Source organism: Brassica napus, chromosome C3, assembly GCF_020379485.1.
Source record: "Brassica napus cultivar Da-Ae chromosome C3, Da-Ae, whole genome shotgun sequence".
Classification (NCBI taxonomy): Eukaryota; Viridiplantae; Streptophyta; class Magnoliopsida; order Brassicales; family Brassicaceae; genus Brassica; species Brassica napus.
The window spans coordinates 17,212,393-17,222,128 of NC_063446.1; the positions used below are offsets into that span (position 1 = coordinate 17,212,393).

The window sequence follows — 9,736 nt, forward strand, 5'->3', positions numbered from 1 at the left end:
GAATTCTTGCAAATGGTCAGTCGGTCCAAGTCATTTGGGTAAGGGAAGGCTTTTATTCAAGTGATTCAAAAGGTTCGAAACATAAAATCTTTACGGTGGTTTACTCTCGAAACAAGTAGCCTTGACATTGCACATAATATATCTAAGAAAGTGACCAACTCATGCATACAATGCTCAATCTCCATTGTTCTACCCTTTTCCCAAACATACAATTACACAATTTTTCCCAAATGTCAAGCCCAACTCACATCTCTCACCAAAAGATCTCAAGAACACCTTGCACAACAAAACTCTTTTCTTTGAAATCTCATAAGGATTTTTCTCAACTTCAAAACAAAACTTAGCTCTAAACAGTTTTGCTAGCCCCCTTTTTTTTTTTTTTTTTTTTTCGGGGGCCAAGATTTTTCATAAACTGAGCTAGAAGTTTCCCTACTTATCCCATAAAGACTAGCCAATTAAGCACAAGAGTTCACTCTTTTCCTTCCATTTTCTCAAACTCCCAAATCAAACTTTACAACACTCACCCCCATCTATGGCTAGACAATGATGTGCCTAATCTAGCAAGAATGAAGATCAAGCATTGTCGTTCCCGATACTCTCAACATTATGCACATGTAAGACTTTCCTAAGAAGGCCTCACTCATCAAACTATGAAAGCTTAAAAGGAGGGAAAGGTTTTTGGGAGTGGTCTACCACTAGAGTTTGTCAAAAAAGATTGGCATAAAAGATGTGACAACTCAAGTGTGTATAGCCATGACTCGGTACACAAGGGACCCTAAGCAAGAAGCATTAAGTTCGTTTAGTTCAAATAGGGTTGTAGTTGGCTTCAAAGAGTTAGTTTCAGCAATCAACAAGTTTCAAGAAGAGTTTTCAAGGCACGAAACATACAAGTCTTTTCGAGAGGTGCATAGCTTTTCTGGTGAAACGTAGTGTTCTTTATAAGGCATTTAAAATCATTTCTCCCAGTGCAAGTGAATGCAACCTATATGCCCTAGACTCTCATAGAAATGCAAAATGATGCAAACTAAATGAATTTGTTTTTTTTTTTTTTTTTTAATATGCAAATAGGTATGCAATGCATGACTCATGAAACAACATCAAAGCAAACATGATCAAATGCTTGGTACCTCCCCCAAACTTGAGTTACACAGTCTCTGTGTTGTCAAGTAAAGAGAGAGATACCGAAATGAAAACTAATATGCAAAAAGGGAATGGTATATACAAGGGAGAGAAAGAAGTACCTCCTATGGATAGTAGGTGGGGGATGATGCCCCAGCATCGTCGTCGTCAGGTGGGAAGGTGGTATAGTAACCACCGGATGCTGAACCGGAGCCTCCATACCATGGCTGGCTCTCAACCTCGTCAATCTCGTCCTCACTATCAGAAGAAGCGAGGGATGGGGACTTGTTACCGGAAGTGGAAGGTTGAGTGGGTGGGTTCCTCCGCTTACGCTGAAGCTGCGCAGCAGTGAGGGGGAAGCCAAGAGCATCAGGCGGAGGTGGAGGTTGGGGGTTCGAGGTGTTCGCGAAAGCGAAGTCTGTTGAGCTACATCCAGCTATCCCCCCCTGGTTAAGACATCAGCTACTTTCTTCATGAATTTGGCTGAGGTCTTTGCATGCTTCTTTACCGTCTTGCTTAGCGCCTTGCACTTATCCTTCAGCTTTTCTATCGTTCTGTCCTGAGCCTTGTTCCACCTCTGAAGGCGACTAATGTGGTCATGAGCATCACGAAGAGCTCCAGGGGGAAGAACTCCGTCATGTGGCTTGAAGTAGTAGCGCGGAGGTCCATAGATATGCTCAGAAGGGTCTGCAACAGGCGAGTCATGTCGCGTAGGAACACTTCTTCTCCTTGATGGAGCAGCATTAACTGGATCGAGAGGCCCGTGTTCTCCAAGAAAGTACTCCTGGGGTATGTTGAAGCTAATAGCTCCAGGTATCTCTAAACTCGTCAGGTTCCGGTTTGGAAGAACCACTTCGACTGGCTTGCCCTGCAAATAGTAGTGGTAGACGTAGTCCTTCCCATACATCCCACTAAAATAGGTAGCAATCCTCAAGTAGGTGCCATCAATGAACTTCGGTCCCACTGCGTCCTTTCCCAAAGGAACATTCAGAAATTGGAGCAGTGGTGTGATCATTCCACCTATCCCCATCTTTGGGCGCGAGTCAGTGGTGGACCACGCCCAGTCTCTGTGGTGCTGGAGACGACCCACAAAGAAACTGACCATCCCGAAGGTAGCATAGATGTCGGTGCTGGGAAGGGGTAAAAATCCAGGTTGGGCGTAGGGACGGATAGCCGGACAGAGCAGTCGCATGTCTTCCTCAGTAACCGTACCAGCTTGCTTCCGTGGGTAGAATGCATGGACTAGCATCTTGTGGAGGTAACGTACGGACGGGTGTCGGATGTGTGAATTCTTGTCAGCCCCGGTAGTGTGTTTGTTTCCAGTGATCAACTTCCAAAGCTCCGTGGGAAGGTTCTCACACTTGGGTAGGGAGTGGTCTTCTAGGTCTTGGAACCCCATGACTCTCCCAATGTCCTTGAAGTTCATGTTGTATTCTCGTCCATTGACCTTGAAACTGATTTTGCCCCATCCTTGCCTCACATGCGCGGTGTCGTGGTAAGTGACCGCAAGAGAAGATTAGAACTGACAAGTGACATCCTTGTAGAAAGGATATGCCATGGTGAGGAGTTTTGGCATCTTCAAATGTCCTAGCATCTCTTCAATATCAGATTCAAGACCCAACTCCTTCAGCAGATCAAGGTCGGCGAACCTGGTTGGAGTCCAAGTGACCTCATTCTTCAAGTGATCATACAGCTCCTCCACAGATGGAGTTTTCGCCCTATCTCAATCAACCGCAACCCCTTTGCCTTTGGACATCTTGGCTTTCTTCGTAGGTGCCTGCTCATCCGCACTCTCAGTTTCACTTTCCTCATGGATGGGAACTGCTACACTTTTCTCTGCCCTCTTCTCCTGTTCTTTCGATTTCCTTGCAGCCAAAGTCTGCTGTCGAACAGTCTTCTGCGTCCCTGAGCCAGTTGGCTCGCAGAGCAAAGCTTTTCCTCTTAGTGCAAACTCTTGTCTTTCAGCTTCTTGCCTCTCAGCTTCCAACTTTCCCTTTGTCTTCTTAACCATTTTCACCTTGCTTTGGATGAAAGGAAATGGTGAATGGGTGGTGAGGAATAGGCTACAGGGGCGAAAGCTTGGATTTAGAAACAAGAACTAGTTGATTTGGGTGAGAATTGAGAAAGTTTTGGGATTTTTGGTGTAGGTGAGTTTGAGAGAGTTTGAGAGTTTGTGAGAGGAGGAGAGAGTGAGAGAGATGGAGTCGCGGGGGTTGGGGTTAGGTTTAGGGTCGTCCGGTTCGGTCTAGGGTGGTTAGGGTCGGTTTACTTGAAGTAAACCGGGGTTTAGAGTCAGAAAACTTACCTGGACCGGTTCGGGAGCGACGTGAGGGTGTCGCTGCGAGAGGTCGCTCCCGAGTCCTTCTCTCGCGTCGTGATTCGACGAAAACGCGAGCGACTCTGGAGTGTCGCTCTCGAGACCTCGCTCTAGAGCTGGAGCGACTTCGAGGTGTCGCTCTAGGACGTCGCTCCGAGCCAGTTTTTGAGCTCCGTGACGACGAAAACGCGAGCGACTTCGAGGTGTCGTTCCCGTAACGTCGCTCCCAGTTGGAGCGACTTCATGTGCTCGCTCTGAGAGATCGCTCCGAGAGTGTTTTTGGAGCACAAAACGTCTTTAAGCCGAGCGACCTCGAGATGTCGCTCCCGTAACGTCGCTCCCAGCTGGAGCGACTTGGAGGTGTCGCTGTGAGACCTCGCTCCCACGCACGATTTTTGCTCAAACCTGCATCGATCAAGCACCTGCACACGACTTCTCTCTTTTTTTTTTTTTTTTTTTTTTTTATGCAATAAGATGAAAATGAAAATACCAATGCAATATATACAAGGATACGCATGGGACTTCCTCCCAAGTGAGCTTGTTTTAAGTCTCTAGCTTGACTTTGCCTCTTTTTGGATTAGGCCGGGGTAGGGTCAGACAGTGGAGTTGAAACCCCATCTTCCTCTGGTGCAGTAGCCATGTAGAGCTTAACCCTTTGCCCATTGACTGTGAAGTCTCTTCCATCAGTACTCCACAAAACTATTGCTCCATATGGCCTAACCTCTTTGACTTTGAAAGGACCTGACCACCTTGACTTAAGCTTTCCTGGAAATAGCTTCAGCCTAGAGTTGTAGAGAAGAACTTGATCTCCTTCTTTAAACTCTCTCTTCAGGATATTCTTGTCATGGAAAGCTTTAGTCTTCTCCTTGTAGATCCTTGAGTTCTCAAAAGCATCCATTCTTATCTCATCAAGCTCATGTAGCTGAAAAATCCTTTTCTCCTTGGCACTCTTGATGTCAAAGTTCAGCAACTTTATTGCCCATAGTGCCTTGTACTCAAGCTCCACTGGCAGATGGCAAGCTTTCCCATACACTAGGTTGAAAGGTGTGGTGCCCAGTGGTGTCTTGTACGCTGTCCTATAAGCCCAAAGTGCATCATCGAGCTTATTGGACCAATCCTTCCTTGTGATCCCCACAATCTTCTCCAAGATAGACTTGATCTCCCTGTTAGAAATCTCAACTTGGCCACTTGTTTGGGGGTGATAAGGGGTTGCCACCTTGTGCTTCACACCATTCTTCTTGAGAAGTCCCTCAAGCAGTTTGTTAATGAAGTGGGAACCTCCGTCACTGATCACAACTCTTGGGACTCCAAACCTTGGAAAAATGTTGCTCTTGAACATCTTGGTTACAACTCTAGCATCATTGGTGGGGCTTGCAATAGCTTCCACCCATTTGGAGACATAATCGACAGCCACAAGGATGTATTTGTTTCCAAAAGATGATGGAAACGGTCCCATGAAGTCAATACCCCACACATCAAACACTTCAACTTCAAGGATTGGATTCTGAGGCATCTCATTCCTCTTTGTGATGTTTCCTCTTCTTTGGCAAGAATCACACTTTGAGACAAAGTCTTGTGTATCCTTGAACATATGTGGCCACCAGAATCCAGCTTGTAATACTTTCGCAACTGTCTTGAAGGTGGCAAAGTGGCCTCCATAAGATGATCCATGACACTGTGTAAGGATCCCATCAATCTCCTCATTTGCAACCACTCTTCTATAAAGCTGATCCTTGCAGAGAATGTAGAGATAGGGTTCATCCCAGTAGTATCTCTTCACATCCTTGTAGAACTTCTTCTTGGCATAGCCCACAAGATTCAAAGGTTCTCTTCCTGTGGCTAGGTAGTTCACCAAATCAGCATACCAAGGTTCCTTCTCTTCTGTTGCTTTGACTTCTTCCAGCTTCCTACCAGTCTCACAAACTGCTATCACTGCTTCAATAGCCATGATCTGCTCCTCAGGAAGTCCTTCGTCAATAGGAATACCAGACTCTACCCTCAACCTGGACAAATGATCAGCTACACCATTCTCAACTCCGGGCTTGTCTTTAATCTCCATATCAAACTCTTGAAGCAAAAGGATCCACCTCAAAAGCCTGGGTTTTGCATCCTTCTTGGCCAAAAGGTGTCTCAAGGCAGCATGATCTGTGTAGACAATGACTTTAGACCCAACCAAGTAGCTCCTGAATTTCTCAAAGGCAAAAACAATTGCCAGCATCTCCTTCTCTGTTGTGGCATACCGTATCTGAGCATCATTGAGGGTTTGGCTGGCATAGTAGATCACATGGGTTTTGCCATCTTTCTTCTGCCCCAAAACAGCTCCCACAGCATAGTCACTAGCGTCACACATGATCTCAAAAGGGAGATCCCAATCAGGTGGCTGGACAATTGGAGCACTAATGAGTTCACCTTTCAGCTTCTTGAAAGCTTGTAGACATTCCACATCAAAACTGAAAGTGGCTTCCTTGCACAGCAGCCTGGTCAAAGGTCTAGTGATCATGGAGAAGTCCTTGATGAACCTCCTGTAGAACCCAGCATGACCAAGAAAACTCCGGATGTCTTTCACTGTCTTTGGTGGGGGCAAACCAACCATAACATCGATCTTGGCTTTATCCACTTCAATCCCCTTCTCTGAAATCTTGTGTCCCAGCACAATCCCTTCCTTGACCATGAAGTGACACTTCTCCCAATTCAGCACAAGGTTGGTGTCTTCACATCTCTGTAGGACCCTGCACAAGTTTGACAAACAAGCAGAAAACGAAGATCCGTAGACAGAGAAATCATCCATAAATACCTCCACAACATCCTCAATCAGATCAGAGAAAATTGACATCATACACCTTTGAAAGGTGGCTGGAGCATTACATAGACCAAATGGCATCCTTCGATATGCAAAGGTACCATAGGGACATGTGAATGTCGTTTTCTCTTGATCATTGGGGTGTATGGGGATTTGGAAAAATCCTGAGTACCCATCAAGAAAGCAGTAGAATGGGTGATTTGCAAGTCTCTCAAGCATCTGATCAATAAATGGTAATGGGAAATGATCTTTTCTAGATGCGGAGTTTAGTTTTCGGTAATCAATGCACATTCTATGACCTGTGATGGTTCTTGTTGGTATCAATTCATCCTTGTCATTTTTAATCACAGTGATACCACCTTTCTTTGGTACAACATGCACAGGTGATACCCATTTAGAATCTGAGATAGGGTAAATAACACCAGCATCTAAGAGTTTAAGAATCTCTTTCTTTACAACATCCTTCAGGTTAGGGTTTAACCTTCTTTGATGCTCGATAGAAGTCATTGATTCATCCTCAAGATGTATCCTATGCATGCACAAAGAGGGTGATATTCCCTTGATGTCATCCAGTGAGTAACCTATTGCCTTTCTAAATCTTTTAAGCGTTTTCAAAAGTTCAGATAGCTCAGTTTCAGTAAGTTCACTACTCACAATGACAGGATAAGTTTCATTAGGACCAAGGAATGCATACCTTACACCATGGGGTAGAGGTTTAAGCTCCACTTTAGGTGCCTTAAGCTCACTCCAGTCATTCTGCTGGGTGTCATCTTGCTGAGTGGCTGAGACTTCTTGGTGAACCATCTGTGGAAACTCCTCGTACTGATCCTTACTGACAAACCCCTGGTGTGAATCCAGCATCATCCCGTAGGCAGTACTCTCCAGGTTCTCAATCACCACAGCCTCTCTCTCTACAGTCAAAGCATGCTGTAGAGGGTCCTCTAGTGACAACTCTTCAAGGAGTTCATCAGCAAGGGCGTCCATCTCTTCAATGTAGAACACTTGCCCTTGAACTGTTGGCCTCCTCATTACCTCTTTGATGTCAAAATGGAGAATGTGCCCTTTACCCAGATGGAGATCAATCTTGCCTTCTTTCACATTAACAATAGCTCCTGCTGTTGCTAAGAAAGGCCTTCCAAGGATTAAAGGGTCTTGAGCTTCTTCACCCATTTCAAGCACCACAAAGTCTGTAGGGATCTCATAATTTCCAACCATCACTGGGAGGTCCTCTAAGATACCCACAGGGTACTTCACTGAACGATCAGCCAATACCAGAGAAAGTCTACACTTCTTGTACTGAGTGAAGCCGAGCTTCTTAGCAACAGATAGAGGCATCAAGCTGACACTAGCTCCCAAATCGCAGAGACATCTATCAAATACCATAGGTCCAAGAGCACAAGGTAATGTGAAGCATCCTGGATCTTCTAGCTTCTTTGGAATGACAAGCCTCTGAATGATAGCACTGCACTCATGAGTGAGAATCACCATGCCCTCCATCTCTTTCTTCTTTGCAGCTACAGCATCTTTCAGGAACTTGCTGTATTGAGGAATCAGCATGAAAGCATCAATAATGGGCATTGTGATCTGGACTTCACTCATTTGCTTTTCAAATAGAGCTTGGTACTTCTCTAGCAGCTGCCTCTTGAATCGACCTGGGAATGGGAGCTTGGGCTCATAGGCAGGAGGAACAAAAGAACTTTCACTGGCAGGAGTGACAACTTCACCATCCTTAACTGTTTTCTTCTCTTCTCCAACCTTTCCTTTTCCTTTGGCTTCCACTATCTTCTCTAAGATCTCGTCATTGATCTTCTCATCAACAATCACTACTTCATCATCTATGTTGATGGCAACCCCCTCACTTTGTTTCTCAGCATCCTTGGTGAGAGTTCTCTGAGGTAACTCCTTACCACTCCTGAGAGTGATAGATTTCATGGTTTCCTTTGGGTTTTGCTCAGATTTTCCAGGTAGAGAACCTTGTTGGCGATTTTGTTGAGTGTTCATGGCAGCAAACTGGTTCTCCAAAGCTCTGAACTTGTTGTTGAGCTCATTGTAGCTCCCATCAATCTTTGAGTGAAGGTTCTTCAACTCATAGCCAACATGCTTCTCACTTCTTGTTTGAGACTCCAGGATTTGTTTCAGTACTGAGGAGTTGAGGTAGAGGGATTAGATTGCTGTTGGGAAGAATGGTTGCCCTTGTTGTTGAAACCAGGGGGAGGGTTTTGCTGAGGTTGATAGCTGCCTTGCTGATTATTCCGAGGTTGATAACCACTCTGTTGGTTGTTGGAATAGGATTTCTGTTGGTAGTTGTTATACTGAAAGTTGGGCTCTTTCTTGTACCAGCTACCATTGTTGTTGATGAAACACAGCTCTTCCTGACCTTCCAAACCCTCAACTTCATGGACAACAACTGGTGTCTCTTGGCTTGGGTTGCCAACAAAGTGCAGCTGCTCTTGGGTAGCTTTGTCAGCAATGAGGATGTCTATCTTATCTTGTAGAGCCTTCAACTCCTTCCTCGTCTGCTTATCATCTGTTCTACTACCTCTGTCGTGGTCTCCACTGTAGACTGCATCACTTTTAACCATGTTGTCAACCAGCTCCTCTGCATCCTCCTCAGTTCTCCCCAAGAAGAACCCATTGCTAGCTGTATCCAGTCTGGCCCTGTACTTAGGAAGAGCACCACGGTAGAATGTGCTCAGCAAACTCTCCTTAGAGAAACCATGGTGTGGGCATTGAGCTTGGTAGCCCTTGAATCTCTCCCAGGCTTCACTGAATCCTTCCAAGCCCTTCTGTTGAAAGCTGGAAATCTCATTTCTCAGCTTAGCAGTTCTTGAAGTAGAGAAGAACTTCTCCAAGAATGCTCTCTTGCAATCATCCCAAGTGGTGATAGAGTCGCTGGGTAGAGACTTCTCCCACTGACGTGCCTTATCCCCCAAAGAGAAAGGGAATAGCTTGAGCTTTAAGGCATCTTCGGACACACCATTGGTTTTTGACAACCCACAGTAGCTGTCGAACCTGTCCAAGTGATCAAATGGATCCTCTAGAGCCAAGCCATGATACTTGTTGTTCTCGATCACGTTGAGGAGTCCTGATTTGATCTCAAAGTTGTTGGCTGCCACAGCGGGTGCTCGGATTCCCAATCTATGACCATGAATGTTGGGGCGATCGTAAGTGCCAATGGGTCGAGCTGCTCGCTGTTGGTTAGCTGGAGCATTGTTATTAGCGCCATTGACGCCTGCATCATGCTGATGAACGTCTCCCATATCAGTGTTCAGTCTTTGCAGTTGAGCCTGTTGCTCTTCTTCTCTTCTCTTTCTAGCACACTCTCTCTCTAAAGCTCTGATGTCTGCAGCTCGTGGAACTAGGTTTGATGGACCGTTGCTCCGCAAGTTCATACACCTGTAGAATAAGAGGAGGTGAAAAAGAGTCAGTAACAAAAGAAAATAAAAATGACTTAGTCTCAAGCAATTGACTAAATCTCAATGTTTAAATCTACTCAGAAT

General features: G+C 45.3%; 1 non-coding gene across 1 annotated transcript; it reads left to right on the plus strand.

Annotated features, from left to right (window-relative positions):
* Positions 1-8,948: 8,948 nt before the first annotated feature.
* On the plus strand, positions 8,949-9,055 carry LOC125584677. Its single transcript, XR_007321587.1, has one exon. It is a non-coding gene; the product is annotated as a small nucleolar RNA R71 (small nucleolar RNA).
* The last annotated feature ends 681 nt before the right edge of the window (positions 9,056-9,736 follow it).